Source organism: Corvus moneduloides, chromosome 12, assembly GCF_009650955.1.
Source record: "Corvus moneduloides isolate bCorMon1 chromosome 12, bCorMon1.pri, whole genome shotgun sequence".
Taxonomy (NCBI): Eukaryota; Metazoa; Chordata; class Aves; order Passeriformes; family Corvidae; genus Corvus; species Corvus moneduloides.
The window spans coordinates 1,685,888-1,699,852 of record NC_045487.1 but is presented as its reverse complement, the minus strand read 5'-3'; the positions used below and the strand labels follow the sequence as shown (position 1 = coordinate 1,699,852).

General features: G+C 58.0%; 1 protein-coding gene across 4 annotated transcripts in view; it reads left to right on the top strand.

Moving 5' to 3' along the window:
* Nucleotides 1-13,965, top strand: part of ZNF469 (zinc finger protein 469) — a 184,453-nt gene that overhangs the window by 155,738 nt on the left and 14,750 nt on the right. For 3 of the 4 annotated variants that reach the window (XM_032121743.1, XM_032121744.1, XM_032121745.1), the window contains one exon: nt 9,284-9,352. The exons of the other annotated variant lie outside the window; for it this stretch is intronic. The gene's annotated coding sequence lies outside the window, so the exon portion shown is untranslated. The remainder of the gene's footprint in view (nt 1-9,283; nt 9,353-13,965) is intronic. 4 annotated transcript variants of the gene reach the window in all.

Sequence of the window (13,965 nt, the reverse complement as noted above, 5' to 3'; positions counted from 1 at the left end):
CCATTCCTGCTGGGTGCCGTGACATCCCTGATGCGACACCGGTCTGCTGGCTGTGACATCCATTCCTTTTCCACAGGAAAAGCTCCGAGGATGAGTCAGGCAGTGAGGGGATAAAGCGGAGCCGAGCGGAGCTGTTCCCATTCCCGCCCGGCCTTAGGAAGCAGCAGATTTGTGGGAGCATCCATGGGGCACTGGAATATCAATCAACAGCTCTTCCATGTCCTCTCCACGGCTGCTGCTGATTCCCACACACAGATCCATTGAAATCATTCCTGGCTGCTCCAGAGGCCTCTCCAGCGGGAGAAGGGGAGTCCCAGGGAGAGGGGAACGTTTGTTCCTCAAAAAAAACCTCCTTGCATGGAGCAGAGCTGGATTTTGGCTGCTCATTCCCAGCTGGATGCTCTGGATGCTCTGCCCTTGACCCGAGGGTCACCTTTGGGGACAAAGCTGTTGTCCCCCGAGCTCCGAGGATGCCTCGGAGCTGCAATTCCCGGGATTGCGCTCCCGGTGCTCAGCCGCTCGTTGGCAGCTGGAGCCGGGCAGAGGAAAACAAAGCCCCGCAATTAAAGAGCCTCTTAATTGCAGCGCTACACGCGGCTCTTCCGCTGCTTTCTAAGTTTGGGGCCGTAATTACAGCAGCGGGGAAAGGCAGCAGCTGCGGCCCCGCCGCGCCAAGCCCTGCCTTCCAGGGATTCTTGGATTTGACCGTCTAAACCCTGGGCTGAAGCCTGGCATGGGATGAAAGGGAAAAGCAACCCCCAGGCCCTGCCCAGGCAGAGCCCTCGCAGCCCCCGCCGTGCTCCCGGGGCAGCGTTTGTTCCTCTTTTCCCTCTTTTTTCCTCTTTTTAATGGGTTTTTTTGCAAAGCAGCTTTAAAAAAAAAAAAAAAAACAACAACAACAAAACAACCCGGGGAGGTCCTGCCCTGGTCAATCCCTGCAAGTCTCAGTTTGGAAACAGTGGCCGGGAAGATTAAAGGGTGCCTGGAAAGCCGGGCTGGGGGTCAGGATGCTGGGATGCGCTGGGAGCGGACACGGCCAGGAGGGAGTTGTCCTCCTGCTGTCTGTCAGTGTCCCCAGCTCAGCTGGTTTTTGGGATAACCCACGCGGGTGAATCCATTTCCCTCTGGCTCGTGGGGTTGGTTTCTTTGGGATCATCCCGCAGCATCCCCACGCGGCTCCGATGGCTCTGGGGGCACTTTTGTGCCCGCAGGAGATGGGGAGTGTGGGCACAGCCCCGGCAGGCAGACGCCCAGACCCAGGTTTAGTGTTTTCCCTGTTTTCTCACCCCGTGGCTTGGAGGAATCCCGGGATAAACGCCACTTTCTGTGGCAAAAGGAGGATGTGTTGGAAGCAGGGGAGGGAAGCTGAACCCAGGCTGTGTTTTCGGCTGGAGACGTGTCCCAGATCCCGAATGTTTTCCATCACACAGGCAGGTTTGTGTGGGATCACCTGGGCAGGAAGCAGCGGGGGAAAGTGATACCTCACAGGGAGGCCCTTCCCCAACACCCCCTTTCCCAAAATCCATCAGCAGCCGGGGTTTTAATGGGAGAAGCAGCCACTTTACAGCAGCTCCTGCTCCATGTGGGAAAATTATTACTTGCAGCCTTTGGCTGGAAAAGGGAGGGAAAGGAGCAGCACAGATGAGAGATGCACGAAGTTATTCCTTATCCCCTTGCCGGGATGAGGATCCCACACGAGTTTTCCCTGCAAAAATCTCCCAGATCTTTAAATCTCCAGGTGAAGGAAAAAATGCTCTTGGTCTGTGAATTCACTGGGAAAATATGTGGGGTTTGGTGGTGTTGCATTAGCACTGGGCATTGCTGAAGGGCTGAGGGAAAGGAATCCTTTCCGGTGTCCACGGGATTAGGTATTGTCTGGGATTCTTTCTGCGGACAGGACAAATATTCCTGGGATGAGTGTGGCCTGTCAGACAGGGAGTGATGTCCCGACCCCCATCCCTCTCCTCCCTGCATCCAGGGGCTGGAGAGAAACCTCCAATGAGTGACTTTCACCCTTTTCCTTTTTTTAATGTTTATTTTTTTTAATTGTCACTGTTGGGAAGAATTCTGTTTTCCAGCCAGGATATAAAAATATCCCTTCTTCTCCAGACTCCCAGCGGGCTGGGTTCTTTCATTCCTCCTTCAGCGGCTGAAGATGAGGAAAGGGATGAGTCACATGGATCCCACTCCCTGGTGGTGCTGCCCACCCCAGGCTGGGGAAAATTCCCAGATTCCCTCATTTCTGTGCTTCCAGCAGCATCCCTCAGTGCTGGGAGGCAGCACTGGGAGCTGCAGGAAGAGCAGCAGCGTCCTTTCCTCACTCTGAAACATTTTAAAATCCCCCTGTTCTGCCTGAAAACCATATCCCGAAGCAGAAGGGAAATTCCCAATCCTTGCTTTGCATCCCTAATAAGAGGGATGTTGTCCTGGAGTGGTACCTGGACCAACACAGCAGGAATGGGCTTGGACTCCAAGAGCTTTTCCAGCTCATTCAGCACCAGCAGAAGGAAAATATTGACAGGATGCCATTCTTCAACCCTCGGCTCATTTTGTTTTTTGCCTGATGAAAGAAAAACCCAGCAGCGTGAGGAAGGGGATTTTGTCACTTGGAGCGTCTCTGGAGAAAACATTCCTGGGACCAAACAGAGCCTGGATTTGTCTGCGCCATGAATATTGGCATTATCCCACCTCGCTCGTGCACGGATGGGGCCTGGGGAAGCAGAAAAGCAGGAAAAGAAGCAGGAGAAGCGGCACTGAGGGGTTTCTCCAGCTCAGGATGGCTCGTGGCTGGAGCGCAGGGATGTGTCCGTGTCCCACATCTGCCACCCAGCAGCTGGAGCAGCAGGAAGGGCTGGAAATCCCTCGGCGGGATGGTTTTCATTCCTGGCCCTTTGAAGTTCCAGGCATGTGCCGGGCTCGTGTTCAGCACCTGCGAACAAACCTGACCCGGCTTCGGTGCCGGAGAGGGGCTGGAGGGAGCCGGGAAAACCGATGGAAAACGCGCCAGGGTCTGAGCGCAGCTCCTCCCCACCCCCAAACCCGGGATGCACCAGCGGGCTGTGCAATCCCATCCCGCTTTTCCAGGGCTTTGGCACGGCTGGGTGAGGCTGGCGGCCACCGGGGCCAGGCTGGCACTGCCCGGGGCTGGAGCCGTCCCGCTGCTCCCGGCCGGGGCTGCTCCCTGGATCCCGCCCGGCTGCAGCGGCATCCTTGAAGTTGTCCATGAATGTGTCTCTGTTCCCCAGACTTTTTATAGCTCCGGGCGTTTTTCTTGGCCCCGGGCGCTGCTGCTCCCGTGGAGAACAGAGAGCATCGCTCAGCGCCGGCGGCCGCAGCCAGCGGGGCCGCGGGGGCTGCAGCAGGACAGGTTTTGGGAATTCTGCTTCCCAAAATTCAGTTTTCCCCGCCCTGGCTCTGCCCTGCCCCCGGTTTGGTTTGTAGCTCAGAGGTGGCAGATCACAGAGGGTGTCCTGGTGATGCTGAGTCTGAGAATCCATCCCTTTCCTAAACTTCTCCCTGCGTGGCACATCCATCCTGCCCTCCAAGAGCCGTGAATTCCAGGGAAACACCGTGCGAGGTGAGGGCAACTTTGGCTTCAGGCAGCAGCTCCAGCTGGAGGAAGCCAAACCAAGTCATTCTCCATCAAAATCCCTACAGCTCCGCTCCCGTCTCCCATCGGTGCAGCTCCCACGGGATGTGGTACCCATGGAGCATCCCAGCCCCACGGCTGGGACGGGGAGCCTAGAGGAGGGGAAACCCCCAAATTCCCTGCTCTGTGGGGGGCGGTTCCCTTCCCTGAGAAGCCTCTGCATCCCCTTTGGCGTGCGGCCAGCACTGGGAATGTGCTCGGCAGAGGTGGCAGCTGGAGCACCAGCACCCTGTCACCCCCAGAGGGACACAGGCAGCACCCAAGGGCCACGCCACGCACGTCCCACCAGGGATTCCCCAAATCTGCCCCTTCGCCGTTCAGCACGGGGCATCTCCCAGCCCAAATCTGGGCTTAGCTCAACTTCTCCTTCGCTTCCCGGAGCCAAGGGGAGAAGCGGGTCTTTGCAGGGCCAAGCTGGGGTTAAAGCCCGGGTTAAAGCCTGGGGTTAAAGGCAGCCTGGGGTTAAAGCCAGCCCGGCAGGGGACTGGGCCGGGAGTGTTCTCCAGCAAAGCCCCGCGTGGGGCTGCTCCCACCCCAGCCTCCCCCACCCCGCGCTCCGGTGAAATCGGATCCGGCCCCCACCGAGCCCGGGTTTGTCCTCGCAGCATTTTCGGGATGTTTCGCATTCGGGAGCCACCCGAGGAATGTCTGCTGGGCAGAGCAAACAGCCCGGGGGGCAGCGAGGGGACGGAGCCCCCTCTCCAGGGCTGGCCCTGCTCGGATCCTGCTGCAAAGCGCGTTTGTTCCGTGAAAGGAGAAACTGTGGCTCCTTCCAACACCTTCCCGGCGGGATTGATATCCCCCGGAGCATCTCCCGACCTCTGAAACTGCAGCCAAGCGTTATTTGGGAGAAGGAGCGGCACCCCCGGCTCTCCCCATCCCCATCCTCCTCCTCCTCCTCCTCCTTCTCCCTGAACCCCCTGCCCAAAGCTGGCGCGGCGCGGGCGGCTCCTTTCAGACACCTTTGCTTCCCTCTGCAGGAAAACTCCATAAATTACAAGTTGGCCTCTCTGAATCCCGTTATCCCAAAAAAACTGGACCCCAGCAGGGATGGAAGCGCTGCCGGGGGGGGCCCAAGTTCGTGTCTGCACAACGTGGCCTGCCGGAGCCACCGGCTACTCTTATCTCCATCACTTGACTATTAATCAGGAAAGGGGGGCTATTATATTTTTATTTGAAATCCACTTTGCCTTTATGGAGAGCAAATTATAATCACTTTTAATTGAAAAGAAAAAAAAAAAAGCTGATAATATTCTGCACCAAATTTCTGGCAGAGAATAATTAACAGTGCAATAAATCCCCAAAGGAAATGCTCATTAATCTTGTCTCTCTGAAGCAAATTTCAGAGGAGAACTGATTGAAAACATTGCTAATAACTATAGGAAAGTTGACAGCTTAAAAGCCCCCAAATCTGGCAGCAGCCTCCTCCTATCAGATCCTGTGGGAACTGGTTCAGGCTGGACGGGAGCATCCCAGCTTTCTGGGACAGCGTTGGGATAGGGGGGATCCCCTGGGAGGGGGACAGGTCTGAGTCAGCAGGGATGGGCTCTGGCTCATCCCGGGATTCTGGGATGACAGGATCATCCAAGCCACTTTGGTGGGTGGGCTCAGAGCATCCCAGCTGGGGCTGCTGCTCTGGGCCGTGATGATCCGTGTGCTTCCCGTGCTCCTTGTGCTTCCCACAGTCCATCCAAGCCCCAGGGGAGATCCTGCCCTCTCCATGAGCCGAATCCCAGCTGTGTCTGGGTCTCTGGGCCTCTGCATCCCTGCAGCCCGAGCAGTTTGGGGAAGAACTCTGGGATTGCTCTGCCCTGGCTCCGCCGGGAGCTGCTGCTCCCTCTGTGTCAGGACGCAGCAGGACCTGCGTCCCTGGGAACAGCCAGCAGCAGGATGAGACCTGCAGGGAAGTGGCTCCCTCTGTCCCTGTCCCACTCCAGGGGCTCACGGCACCCCGAGGAATTTCTGGATTCGTGATCCTGTTCATCCCCTGACCCCAGCTGAAGCCGGGGATGTTTAACTGCAGGGAGCCAGTTAATTCCTGTCAGTGATCCGTGGGTGTGAGCCCAAAGGCAGAACCACCCCCAGCCCTGAGCAGCCGCTCCCAAGGAGAGGAGCAGGATGCCAAAAGGACAAGGAGCTAAATGAGGCTTGGGTGAAAATCCCGGGATGTGCTCATTGCTCTCAGGTTTCCTGTCCCCGTTTGACCAGGGCTGGGAGCGGGAGCTTGGAGCAGACCCAGGCTCTGCCGGGAGGAAGGAAATGTGAGATTGGCCTGGGAATGCTGTCATTGCCCGGGATTTCTGGCCTTTTTCTCCCTTTTTTGGGGGGGTCACGGGAGGCTGGGAGGGAAATGCGGAGAGGGGCCTGATCCCGGGAGAGTGAGGTGAGGGAATGTGGGATCACAGGGGATCACAGGTCATGCCCTGGTGATGCCCAGGGGTCAGACAAGGATGTGGATGGTCCTGGTGTGGCCTCTGAGTTCCCCTTCTCCCAAATCCATCCTTTATCCCCATCTCCAGCAGCACGGAATCATTTCTTCCCTCCTACCAGCAGCTCCCCTCAGCATCCTGTGCACAAGAGTTCCCAGGCACAAATTTTCCTTATGTTTAGAGCAAAAGGGAGCCAGAGAGAGGGAAACCCTCCCTTTCAGCTTCTGGAAATTCCTTCTTGGATAAGGAATGTGCCCAGGTGAGGCAGCCCTGGGGATGGGGACATTTCCCATCAGGAATGTTTAACCTGTCCAAGGAAAGGGAGCGCTTCAACCCCCGCTTAATTTCAGTTGTGGGCCCTCAGACACTGAGGGAGCACCCTGAGGGACACCAAGCCCTCCAATTTTATCAGGGAATCGTGGAATGGTTTGGGTTGGAATGGATCTTAAAGCTCATCCATTTCCACCCCTGCCATGGGCAGGGACACCTCCCACTATCCCAGGTTATTCCAACCCAGCCTTGGACACTGCCAGGGATCCAGGGGCAGCCACAGCTGCTCTGGGCACCCTGTGCCAGGGCCTCCCCACCCTCCCAGCCAGAAATTCCTTCCCAATGTCCCATCTAAACCTCCTCTCTTTCAGTTTAAAGCCATTCCCCCTCCTGCCTCTCCACGCCCTGTGAAACTCTTTTATCACCCAACCTGCGTCTGAGGAGTTCATTTGGGGTTTTTGGATATTTTTGCCCAGCTTCCACCTGCTCCAGGCAGCTCCTGCCATCTCAGGGACCGCAGGGTCCCCTCCTGGCTGCCCTTTGTCACCCAGAGCCGTTGTTGCCGTGAGGCAGCCGCTGTGCCCCTCGCTGCCCCTTTTATCTGGGCTCTGTGAAATGATCTCAAATATGCGATATGATAAAGACAAACAAACACCCGCCCAATTTAGTCCACCCTAATGCCAGACTCTACTTTTACCCAAGTAATTAAGATTAATGCAGTTGATAATTTAGGAAGTATTCTTAAATGTACCCTTCTGGCAGCATCCAACATGTAATTTTACCTTCGAAGATTTATCGGAGCACTTAGGTAACAGATAGGTCCTCAGCAAACAGGGGCATTTAGAAGGAAAATGAAAGATTAATATTCCTTAAATAAATGGCACAAGAAGTCAGGCTTTATTCCAGCCCCACAAAGATGCTGCTATCAGCCCCAGCCCCGCTGCTGATCCCCAGGGAGATTAAACCCAGCGCAGCCCCGGGCCCGGGAGCTCTCAAATGTCCGATGCCTCTGGATTTTTAGGGATGCAGACGCTCTGAAGGGCATCAAAACACAGCAGCCCTGATTTGGTGGGGATTTGGGAGCTGCCTCTCACTCGGAAGCAGCGCAGGAGGATGCAGCTCCTGGCTCTGCCCCGGCTCCCCCGTGGAGGATGCGTGGATCCAACCCGGATTTCCCTGCGGTGGCTCCAACCCGGCAGCTCCCGGCCCCGCCTGGCGCATCCCAGCTGCTTTTCCCGCTCCGTGATGGGCGAGGAGAAGCGGAGCTGACCCCTGGCAGCGCCTCGCCCCTCCCTATCTCCAGCCATCCTATTTCCTTTGGAGAACGCGCCGGTGCTGTTGGCGGGGATGGGATGGGACCGGAGCGAGCGTTCGTAGCTGGCACCCAGCTCCCAGAGTAGGGAATTGCCAGCTCCCCCTGAGCCATCCATCCATCCATCCATCCATCCATCCATCCATCCATCCATCCCTTGGGATTGGGATGGCCTCCCGCTGGGGCCGGGCCGTACCTGGGGTCTCTTCCCCTCCCCCCATCCCAGCCACCTCCGCCCGTGCCGTATCCCAGACGTGCAGCCTCCTCTGGAAGCGCCTGGGGCTTGGGAAGGGATCCTGGGCACGGAGCCGAGACACTGGCTTGTGACAGCGGCTGGTGACACCCCCACATCCCGTGGGGTGCCCCGGGAGCTGCCAGGCTCAGCCTGTCCTCCTTCTCCTCCTTTTCCTCCCCCTCCGTGACTTTGCATGCCAAGCCGAGGAAGGATTAGGACTCTTTGCAAAATCTGCATCCCCAGCAAAAGCTGGATCCTCACCAGGTTGGGGATTCAGAGCTGCTCAGATCCAGCAAACCGATTTTGGATCATTGTGAGCAGGAAAGAAACTTTCTGTACAACCTTCCAGCTTTCCTGGGCCAGAAAAATCCACTGGAAATCACAGCCAGACCAGAACATCCAGGACCGTGTCCGTGTGTCCCTGTGTGTATCCCTGTCTGTGTCTCCCTGCGTCCGTGTGTCCCTTTGTCCATCCCTGAGTGTGTCTGCATCCCCAGAATCTTTCCCAGCCTCTTCCAAGGTTCTTTTCATGCTCTCAGCACCGAGTCTTGGCTCCTTTCCCACTGTGGTTTCTTCCCAAGGGATGCTCCAGCCCAGCCATCTCCCAGTTTTTCTGCCCCTTTGGAGTAGCCGCAGTCCCCACTCCCAGCCTTCCTCCCTGGGGACAAGCAGGGACCTGGGCTGGCAAGGAAGGTGTCCCATCCCTCTGGATGTGATGCTCCCACAGAGCCCTGATCCTGCATTTCTCTGTCTGCCCGGGAAATGGGTTCACAGAGGAGGGTTTGATTTGTCGGGATGTGATCCATGTTTTCTTCTTCAAACGGGGGTGAACTCCAGGCTGGAGCTGGGGCTGGCAGGGGAGGAGGTAACAACGAGCCCTTAAAATCCCGATCTTTACCCAAACTTGGGGAAAAGCTCCCTGTGGGGGGCAGGGAGGGTTGGGAATGGCAGGGACAGGAACATGGGATCAGGCCCGGCTGGGAGAGGTTGGCAGCTCCCTGTGCCTGGAGCATGCCCAGGGCTGGGGTTTGGGCTTTGGCCGTCCTCAGTTCCCCTTTCCTCCTCCTCCATCATTTCCTGCCTCTTGGAGCCGTATCCTGACCATGGGTGGGATGAGCCCCCAATGGCATCGGCTCCGCAGGACCCCAGCGGGATGCAGGGATGGAGCTGGGATGCAGCAGAGGGGGGGGTGGGATCCCATCTCCTCCATTTCCTCGCTCCCATCACACCCAGTGAAAGCCACCCACCCGGGGGACCCAGCTGGGGCTGGCCAGGATGGGACTTTTGGGGTGGAATTCCCCCTTTTGGCGCTGAGCGCTCCCTGCATGCCACGGCACCACGGCCAACCCAGAGACAGATTCCTGACATATTTTTCTCTTTCATTGCAGCCAAGAAATCCATTTTTCATGGGAGGTGAAAGTGAGTCCCGGCAGTAGCTGAGCACGGAGGGTGCCAAGGTAGGGGCCAGCTGACAGCACGGGCTCAGATGCTATTTTTGGGAGCCAGACTCTTTCCTCCCCATCCCAGATGGGCTCCGGGAATGCCTCTGGCTGCAGGGATACTCAGGGACCTTTTCTGGCCCTGCAGCTGCTCAGTGGCAAGAGGGAGGGAGTTTGAAGGGCCTGCAGAAGGGGCCAGCTCACAAGGGAAGGGATTTTCCCCTGCTCCAGACAAAACCATGCTGGGTCGGATTGATCCGTCTGGGAGGGGTTTCAGTCCTTTAGGCAGGAGTTAAAAGCCTTTTTTTGGGGGCAAAGTGTGTCCAGAGTCACCCTCGTGTCATGTGGAGCCACTGAAAGCTCACAGAGCCAGGGGGTTCTCCATGGGACACCCTCATGGAATCCCAGAATTATTTGGGTTGGAAGGGACCTTAAAGCTCATCCACCCCTGCCATGGGCAGGGACACCTCCCACTATCCCAGGCTGCTCCAAGCCCCAATGTCCAACCTGGCCTGGGACACTGCCAGGGATCCAGGGGCAGCCACAGCTGCTCTGGGCACCCTGTGCCAGGGCCTCACCACCCTCACAGGGGAGGATTTCTCCCCAATGTCCCATCTAAACCTCCTCTCTTTCAGTTTAAAGCCATTCCCCCTCCTGCCTCTCCACGCCCTGTGAAACTCTTTTATCACCCAACCTGCGTCTGAGGAGTTCATTTGGGTTTTTTGGATATTTTTGCCCGGCTTCCACCTGCTCCAGGCAGCTCCTGCCATCTCAGGGACCCCAGGGTCCCCTCCTGGCTGCCCTTTGTCACCCAGAGCCTTCCCAGAATTCCTTCCCAATATCCCATCTAACCCTGCCTTCAGTCATGGGAAGCCATTCCCTGTGTCCTGTCCTTCCATCCCTTGTCCCACGTCCCTCTCCAGCTCTCCTGGAGCCCCTTTAGCACTGGAATTCTGCCCCCACCCATCTCCCTCTCACCAGCACAGCGAAGGGCATTTCCCTGGCTGATGCCACCCAGTTGGCATCCTGAGTTTTTTCCAGCACCCACTCTCACACCTGTCCCTGATCCCTGGGCCGGGCTGCCGCACTCCCCACAGCGATAGCAGCAGCCCCATGGAATCCTGGAATATCCTGAGCAGGAAGGGACCCACAGGACGATCAATCCAAGCCCTGGCCCTGCACAGACACCCCAACAATCCCACCCTGGGCATCCCTGGCAGCGCTGTCCAAACGCTCCTGGAGCTCTGGCAGCCTCGGGGCCGTGCCCATTCCCTGGGGAGCCTGGGCAGTGCCCAGCACCCTTTGGGGGAAGAACCTTTTCCTGATCTCCAACCTGATCCTGCCCTGGCCCAGCTCCAGCCGCTCCCTGGGTCCTGTCCCTGTCACAGAGCCCCATCCTGGGCTGGTTTATTCCCCTTGCAGGAGCAGCCTCTGAGCTCACCTGGGCCAAACCCCGACCGGAGCCGCAGCCTCGGGACCCCACCCCGAGCAGAGCCCCTCACCCCGACCCCTGAACGTGTCCCGGCCCCAGCAGGGCTGCCCTGGGCACTGTCCAGAGGCAGAGCAGGAACAGTCCCTGCCCGGCTAATCAGCTCAGGCGATACAGGAGCGATAGGCGGGGGCAGCGTTATCGGGCTGATTTCCAGATGGAGCTGAGTCACCGCGAGTAACCGACCCGCCAAGGTCAGGCCGGGGAGAGGCCGAGCCCAGCGCTGAACCCGGCTCTGCCAGGCCCCGCCGAGGCCATCCCCCCTCTGCCTGCCATGGGAAGGAGTAATTCCCTGTGCCGGAGCCTCTCCTTTCCCCCGGCAGCTGTGGGGTTTCCTTGTGGGATGTTTGGCTTTTTCCGTTCTGTTCCCTCCTGGCTGTGTTTCCACCAGAGTGGGGAGTTTGCCCCGGGGAGACGCTGCCCCTGTCGCTGCCCTGCTTGTGGTGGGCATCCGGTGGTCCCCTCATCACGGTGTGACCCCTACAGGGTGTCCCGCATGAGCTGCTGGTGGGATTCCAGCTTTTCTCTCATGGGAAGGAATCTTTATCCGTGCTGGGGGTGCTGTGGTCCCCTGGGATTTGCACCCTGCAGGGATTGGGAAACTCTGAGGTGCTCAGGGACCCTCATCTCAGCTCTGCCCCGTGGGCACAGCCAGCTCCGAAGGCACCGGGAGCCGCTTGGCTGCGGTGCCGGGGCCGGGGCGGTGAATCACAACCCGCCCGGCACGTTGGGCTCCCGGCAGGACGGGACCTGCCCCGCGGAGCGCCAGGCACGGCTCTGCCTCGCCAGCCAGGCTGTGCCATCGCTGCCCGCCGTGTCCCCTGTCCCCGAGCCGCACAGGGGCTGCAGGGGGCTGTGGGTGGCCCCAGGTCGGCCCCGGAGCGGGAGGATGCTCCGAGCCCCGGCAGGGCACACGAGCGCAGGTGGGATCGCTCTCCCTGCGCCCGGGCAGCCTGGCGATGAACGTCACATGGGAGTTTTCTAAAGCCCAACTCCCTCTGCCTTCGTTCCGTCCCCTTCCAGTTCCTCTTCTAGGAGCTGAAATGTCCAAATCCAAGAGGTGATGCCAGTGGTAACCCATGGAGGAGCCAGCTCCTGAGGGCAGGGCTGGGGTTGTAAAAGCCAGATAGAATTGTTCCTATTTGCATTTTTCCCTGGGTTTCCCATCCCGCAGCGGGTGAACTGTGCTTGTGCCGGATCCATAACCCCTCGGGGGATGGATGCAGGAGCTGCCTGGGGAATATCACTTTAAACCGGCACGCCCAGCCCTCCTTATCGATCGCCCCATCAGAGCCGCATGAGGCCCCGGATTTCCCTGCTCCCAGGGCTGCTGGGCCACCTCAGAGTGATCCCCGTGGCCACAGCCAGTGGGAGGAACCCCCACGCAGGGACAGGGGGTCCCTAAGCCCCGGCAGGGAGGGGTTGGCGAACAAATCCCGATTTTACACCTTGCCCTTCTATCTGTACACCATCTGTGATTTGCATGGAGTAAATTCACACCCATTTCCTGCCCAGGCTCTGCCACCACCAGCAGGCCGTGGGTCCCATCATCAGTGGGGCAGTCCTTCGTGCCACCAGCCCTGCTGTCCCCATCCCCGTCCCTCTGCCAGCACGGGGAGCAGGATGTTTGTGTCTCCTGGCGCTCAGCACCGGCCCGCCCCCAGCCCTTGCCATGCAAATCCCGCAGCTTTCCAGCCACACCGACGAGCCTTTCCCTCGCAAAAACAAAAAAAGGCTCCTTTATGTGGCTGAAAAGCCCGACTGTGATAATGTAGCGAGCGCTGGCCTTGGGTATTTTATCTTGGCAAGGAGCCTTTGCAAATTTAAACAGCAGCGAACGGGCTCTGGACTTGTGGCTGGCTGAGGCATAAGTGGGGCATTGTTTTCCCAGCAGAGCCCTTTGTGCCAAAGGGCCGCGTGTGAGCTTTGGCCGCGGAGCCGGCACGCTCGGCTCCGACCCTATCGGCCCCGGATCCGTTTCACTCGGCAGGGTGTGAAATTGGGGAGGAATTCAGGTCCGGGAGCTCGAAGCAGAGAGGGGACCCCCGGGAGCGCTGCTGCATCCCTGCAGGAGCAGGGGGGATGCAGCCGTCTCTCTCTATCCCGAATACTGTTGTTAATGCAGCTTTGGGGGTGCTGGGTGCTCATCCCGACAGATTCCAGGTGGGAACAGAGAGATGAGACCCTGGATAGATGCAGGGTGCTCTTGTTTTCCTTGGAAAATCTCCTCTGCTCAGGTCACTGCTGGGCAGGATGGGTGAACCGAGTGAGGTTGGGATCTGTGGGAATTACCCCCCGGAGGAGAGGAATAAGCTGAATTTCCTGCTCCTCACCCCTTCCCAGCAGTGTCATGCCCACTGCAGCAGACGGTAAAGAAACATTTCCAGTGAGGGAGGAGAAATAAACCCTCCCTGTTTCCAGCAGACTTTTCTAAAAAACCAAAAAAAAAAACCAAAAAAACAAACAAACAAAAAAGACTCTTTAAAGCAGAACTTTACCCTTCTTTTTATTAAAACCTTTTTTCATATAAAATCCTGGTGGCGCCTTTTAAAAGGCTGCGCTTGACTTGCGCTCCGTGTCCAACGCCCCGAGGCCTGGGTTGTAAAATCAGCTGGGAAATTTGGGACTCGGCTTTTCTGCTTTTGCCTCCTTAATAACATCTAAAATTTCCAGGGCGCTTTCCCAGGGAGGGTGGCAAAGTTAAGGCAGAGGCAGCAGAAGCTCAGGTCCTTTCTCCAAGGGTTTCAGAGCGATGAGGGGCAGCTCCAGGGGGAAGGTGGTGGAGCAAAATACTTTCCCTTCATTTTCCCTCCGGCAGCGGGGCCGTGGGGACACGGGAACAAGAGGCCACGGGGACACGGGCACGCGGGGACATGGGGACAGAGAGCCCTTCCCAGGATGCCTCTCCCAGCCCATCCCGACAGCCCTTCCCACTAATCCGTAGGTGGAGCTCTTCTGTCATCTTTTTCTGCTTATGTTGCTAAGAAGTAACCCAGAAATAGCTTTCCCGGGAGAAAGAAAAGTGCTTCCTCAGCAGCTTTTGCCAGAGGTGAACTGCTCTGAGCATCCTTTGAAGAGCCCGAAGCTGCAGGGCTTCAGCCCGGGGCTGCGCGGGGGGGCTGCGATGCCCCTTCCTCCAGCC